Source organism: Prionailurus bengalensis, chromosome F2 (genome assembly GCF_016509475.1).
Source record: "Prionailurus bengalensis isolate Pbe53 chromosome F2, Fcat_Pben_1.1_paternal_pri, whole genome shotgun sequence".
NCBI classification, from domain to species: Eukaryota; Metazoa; Chordata; class Mammalia; order Carnivora; family Felidae; genus Prionailurus; species Prionailurus bengalensis.
In genome coordinates, this window is record NC_057353.1 from 19,370,792 (window position 1) to 19,376,704 (window position 5,913).

A 5,913-nucleotide genomic window follows, 5' to 3' on the forward strand; every position below is an offset into this window, starting at 1 on the left:
CGCAATATTGGTGGGAATGTAAATTGGTGCAGACACTATGAAAAACAGTATAGAAGTTCCTCAAAATATTAAAAATAGAACTACCATATGATTCAGCAATTCCACCTCTGGGTACATATCAAAGGAAATGAAACCACTACTTGAAAGAAATATCTGAAACTCCATGTTCACTGCAGCATTATTTACAGTAGCCAAGACATGGAAACAACCTAAGTGCCTGTCGATGGATGGACACAAAAAGAAAATGTGGGGTATATGTGTGTGTGTGTGTGTATATATATACATATATATATATATATGTATATATATACATATAAATATATAAGTAAATATATAAATACATATATATGTGTGTGTGTGTGTCAGACAGAAAAACAAATTCTGTATAATCTCACCTATATGTGGAATCTAAAAAGGCCAAACTCAGAAACAGAGAATAGTTTGGTGGTTGCTAGAGGCAGGTGGTGGGGGCTGGGGGAAATGGGTGAAGGTGGTCAAAAAGTACTAACTGCTACTTATAACGTAAATTCTTGGGATGTAATGGACAGCATGGTGACTATAGTTGACAATACTGTGTTTTATTTTTGAAAGTTTCTAAAAGAGTAGATCTTAAAAGTGCTCATTGCGAGAAGAACCAATTGTAACTATGAGGTGGTGGCTGCTAACTAAACTGAGTGGGATGATCATTTCACAATATGCGCATGTCTCAAATAATTACGTTGTACAGCTTTAATAGTATCATGTTCCATGTCAGTTATATCTCAATAAAACTGGAAAAGATGAAATTCCAAAATAATCAATTTAGAAAGAAAAAAGTATGCGTAAGCTGAAAAAGTAGATTGGAATAAATCATCCAGACTAAAGTTTATAGAGGAAAAGAAAAAGATTAAAGAGAAACACATGTAAGAGACCAACAGGAGGTATGATAGAGGGTCTAACAACATGTGTGCTGTGTTTCTAAAAGAAGAACAAGAATGGACTACAAAAGATACTCGGTGATAAGAATAAGAATTTCCACACCAATGGGGAAATCAAGTCTGAGATTCTAAAGTGTATTCCAATAAGAATTTTTTTAAACATTTTTTTAACGTTTATTTTTGAGAGAGACACACAGAGCATGAGTGGGGAAGCGGCAGAGAGCGAGGGACACACAGAATCCGAAGCAGGCTCCAGGCTCTGCACTGTCAACACAGAGCACAACGTGGGGCTCGAACTCACAAGCTATGACATCATGATCTGAGTTGAAGTCGGATGCTTAACTGAGCCAACCCGGCGCCCCAAGAATTTTTTTGTTCAGTGAGGAAAAATAGCATACCAAATCACGATGGGGTAAACAAACAAAAGTGAAAAGAGAAGACAGAGAAAAATTTCGAAAGCAGCCTGAGACAAATAGCGCAGTATTCACAGAGGGGCAACAATAGTATAAACAGCTGAAAATAGAAAAAAAGAAAAAAGAAATAAAAAAACAAGACAATGGAATATTTAAAGTGCTAAAGGAAAATAATTTGCAACTGAAAATTTTATAACCAAAAAAACTGTACTTCAGAAATGAAGGCGAAATAAAAATAATTTTAGACAAATCAAAACAGAAAATTCATTACCACCTACACGCTATGCAGGAAATGCTAAAGGGTGCTCTTTAGTCAAAAGAAAAATGATTCCATCTGGAATATCAGTAGTGCAGACACCAGTCGACTTACAGTATAAACTACCATACTGTGATTTGAGGAATTTCTTTTTACCTCTAATGATTTTTGCTTTATAAATTTTAATTCCATATCATTTAAAGCATAAACACATATGGATGACATAACTTCTTGATAAATGTCATCTTTTAACCCTGAGTTTTCATGCTCAGTCCAACAGAATGCTTTTTTACTCAGAAACATATTTAAGTAGTTACCACGGTTACCAGTGCAGGTATTAATGAATTTATTTTTGTCCATTCATTTGGGGTAATTTGTCTGTTATGTGTATCTAGTAATAAAAAAATGCAACTGATTTTTTTAAATTGGATTTTTAGAATTTGTGCCTTTCTATATTTGAGGATTTAATTCATCCCACTTATTATGTTTATTGACCTGTTTGACCCTTCCTTGCCATTTTTCTGCAGGTTTTATATTTGCTGTGTCTGAATTTCATATTCTTATTGGTAGTTTGATTACTCAATTTATTCTATTCCTTTTGTCATCTCATGGGCTTAAAACTGTGTGTGTGTATGTGTGTGTGTGTGTATCTTTTTTACTCTAGATTACACTCATAACTTTTTACAAATGAATTTAATTTGTCGTTCAATATCAAGGATTAAACTATACTTGCACAGTCCTCTAATGAAACAAGACAGTCATGTTATTACCTATCCTCTTCACCATATCTAATTAAAATCAAATTGAAATTTATTTCCAGGTTGGTTTGATTTGTTTGCATTTGCATCATGGCCCTATCAGTTTAGAAATCTTTTCTTACGTTGTATTAAATTTCAGATTTACACTGGCAGAGATTGCTTAGGTATCCCCATAGGTTTTCTTTTTCTTTGCTCCTCATTTTTTCTTATATTGCGTGTACACTCTCTTTTATCTGCTCTTCCTCTCGCCAGATTCTATTGCCAAAAAATTTTGTTCAGAGACAGTATGTACTTTCTAAGTAGCAGTACATCTGAAATATATGTTTTATGCATATGTACTGTCTTCCCTTAGCACTTTAGGGGTGCCTGAGTGGCTTAGGGGTGCCTGAGTGGCTCAGTTGGTTAAGCATCTGACTCTTGATTTCGGCTGAGGTCGTGATCTCACAGTGGTGAGATAGAGTCCTGCATCAGGCTCTGTGCTGACAGTGTGGAACCTGCTTGGGATTCTCTTTGTCCCTCTCTCTTTCTGCCCCTCTCCTGCTCATGTGTGCATGCTCTCTCTCTCTCTCTCTCTCAAAAAAAAAAAAAAAAAAAAGACAAAAAGGTAAAAAAAGTTGAGCCTTTCTGGAGGGACCAAATAAAATGAATGGTGCTACACGCTGGTGGACATCGTGAGTCTCAGTGCTATAGATTCTACTGCCATTTCCATCATAACCTTGTGCAGAAGGCTCACCTCAGGGTTCGTCAATACAGATACGACGATTTGGAAGCCTGGTTGACTTATTTATCATTAGGTTTTGTGCAGTTGATCAATGTGCGGCAGCAAGTCTAGATTTAATAGAAAGCATCAGCGAGGAATCATTGTCACTGACATCCATCTCGTGACCACCTCGTGCACCCCCTTGTTAAGTCACCTAATAGACATTACTTCTGTGAGAAAAGTTCAATTATGGGAGTGGCGCTTGCTACAAGCACTCACTGGTCAGGCAGGAAGCACTGTTCACATTTTCAATTTTAAACTTCTTTGAAGGAAGCTGTGAGACGGAGTTTCGAGTACGAGGCACTGAAACAAATTAACAGCGACGCTTTTGCCTCGCCGCGATTGTCCCCCATTCAAGTCTGCAGTTTTTCAGTTTCTCATTGTTTGCCTCTCGCTAGCATTTTCACCTAAAAGATACAAAAGCATGATTTTTTCTTAAAGAAATGTAAGGCTACATCCCTGGTTCAAAATGCTCCAAGACTATTCATCATGAACTAATATTTTTAAAACAAAATGCAGTAGTCTCTATGCCCCTGTTGTGATATCTAACTATTTCCAACTGAGCATTAGTCATTTGTCCTGGGATTTTCCACAGTATTTTCCATGCACTTCCATATGTTCTTCTAGTTATTTAGTTTCTTGGTTTTCTCCCCTAGTATTTTGTGTAAGGAAAATTTCTCACAATAGACACTATGTACTCCAATTTTGCAAAGTTCCTATAGCAAGCACATGTGTAATTGAATAACCAGATGCATATTTGCAGGGTTTGTTTTTGTTTTTGGTTTTGGCCTTAATGAAGAGATAACATGATTTAAGAATTTATATTTGGAAAGTATATCTGGAAATTTCTAATAAAGCAGCAACTATAAAAATTTCACATCATAGAAAACTTGTCTTCATTATGTCAGCATTTCACTGTATTTCACTACATCTCTGTTTAAAGAGAACAGACCAAAAAAACCAAAAAACAAAAAACAAAATAACAAACAAACAAACAAAAAACCCCACCACTGCATTATTTGCATTTAGCATTTCTTTGAGCTTTATTAAGAAGCAAAATGTTTGCCATACTGCCACTGGCCTTTTTATGCTGGCAAAAATACAAACTATATTACAAAAACAAATTAAGATTGAGTGAAAAATAAGCCATAGAGACACAAAAGGCCCTAATGATTTTGTCATTCAGTATCAGTGTTGCAAGTGATTAAAAACAGAGAAAGACTAATTGGTTCATGGCCTTAATTTTATTGTTTTCATGAAATCCACAAAACCTCATCCTTTCAACCAAACATTTGCTTGGAACTTTTGAAACTGATTTGAAACTTAGGATTTCTTTCCTTGTTTAATCCTTTTCTTCTTTACAGTACCTGGAAGGCTTCATAGGTCATATTTTCTTAATTCATCTGAGGTAGGAAACTCCTTTCTTTACATATTACTTGTGCTATTCATTCCCATTTACTAAAGAGAACTCTCCAGGAGAGTAATAGCAAATAAATAAATGAATAAAGAAACAAACAAATACTACCAACAGAACAGCACTTGTGCAATGCATCTAATTTCATATTTATCTCAGCCCAGAGAGCACATTTTGGTTTGTTGTGTCTCCAGCTGAATGAATGGAAACCTGGATTCATCAGAGGTGCAGATGTATTGTCTGCTTTCAGCGTTTCTACCCTGGAAATAGGACTTTAAAAATTACTGGCAATGATGCTTCATTCAGTACAACAGCAGGGGAGCTTTGCTCTAAATAGGGAAAACTTTGCAACAATTAATGCTGTAGAATAATGAGAGGGACCGCCTCTATGATCATAAATTCTGGGTCTCCAGGGAGTGTTCGGCAACCCCTTATTGGGAAAATTGCAGAGTTCAACAAGATAATCATTAAGGGTCTTCTGACTGTTATTTCTATGACACACTCACCATGTCGGCAGTGGAAGATAGAGAAGAAAAAGATATGAAACATACATTGAACAGTCTCACTTCATGAACTCAAGGAATTTACTCTCCCACCTGGTAGACGAGACAAATAGGACAATAGCTTCAATGCTAATATCCCTGGCAGTGACCAGTGTTCTGGGATTTCAGAGGTAGCCAGAACTAATGAGAAGTGATGCAAACTGGTTAGTGTTTAACTGCAAGCTAGATTGTTGACTGGTGTAAGAAAAATGGTACAGATTAACCAGGCAGGATTGAAGAAACCATCTTCCAGATAGAATAACAAGGAGTAAAGAGGAGGAGGGAATAAGCGTTGCGTGCAAGAAAACCTGTTGGGATGAGTTAGGAAAACAGATCCCAGGAATTATTTTACTCTCCATCTCATTCTACTGTCAGAGGCAATGAAACTGCCTGAAACAATGTCTGAAACATTCAAATTTGGGGACTTTCCCAAAGTATTGCATTAGGGCTGACCACCGTCTATATTCCATCCTCTAGCATCACCCTCTACCCCCAAGCCAACATCATAAAGGATAGAACCACCACCATTCATGGAAGTTCATGGATCTCTACATAGAATTTGTTAAGGAGATTCCAATACCAATTTGCTTTGTCATTTTTACTGCATGGACACGAACAAAATTGCTGACATGTGCTTGAGCAGAAACCAAACAAAAACAACAAATAATGGCTGAATGGGTAAATAGAAGGTGTGATTTTACTGTGTGTACAAAAAGAAGTCTTTGTCCCCAAATCATCATATTTCTGTAAGTCAGTATGATCAAAACACAATAGCAATTCTCTGCTATGATTCTTTGTTATTTGAAGGATTAATTAGCTATAAAATGGTACATTGATATTTTAAATACAGGAA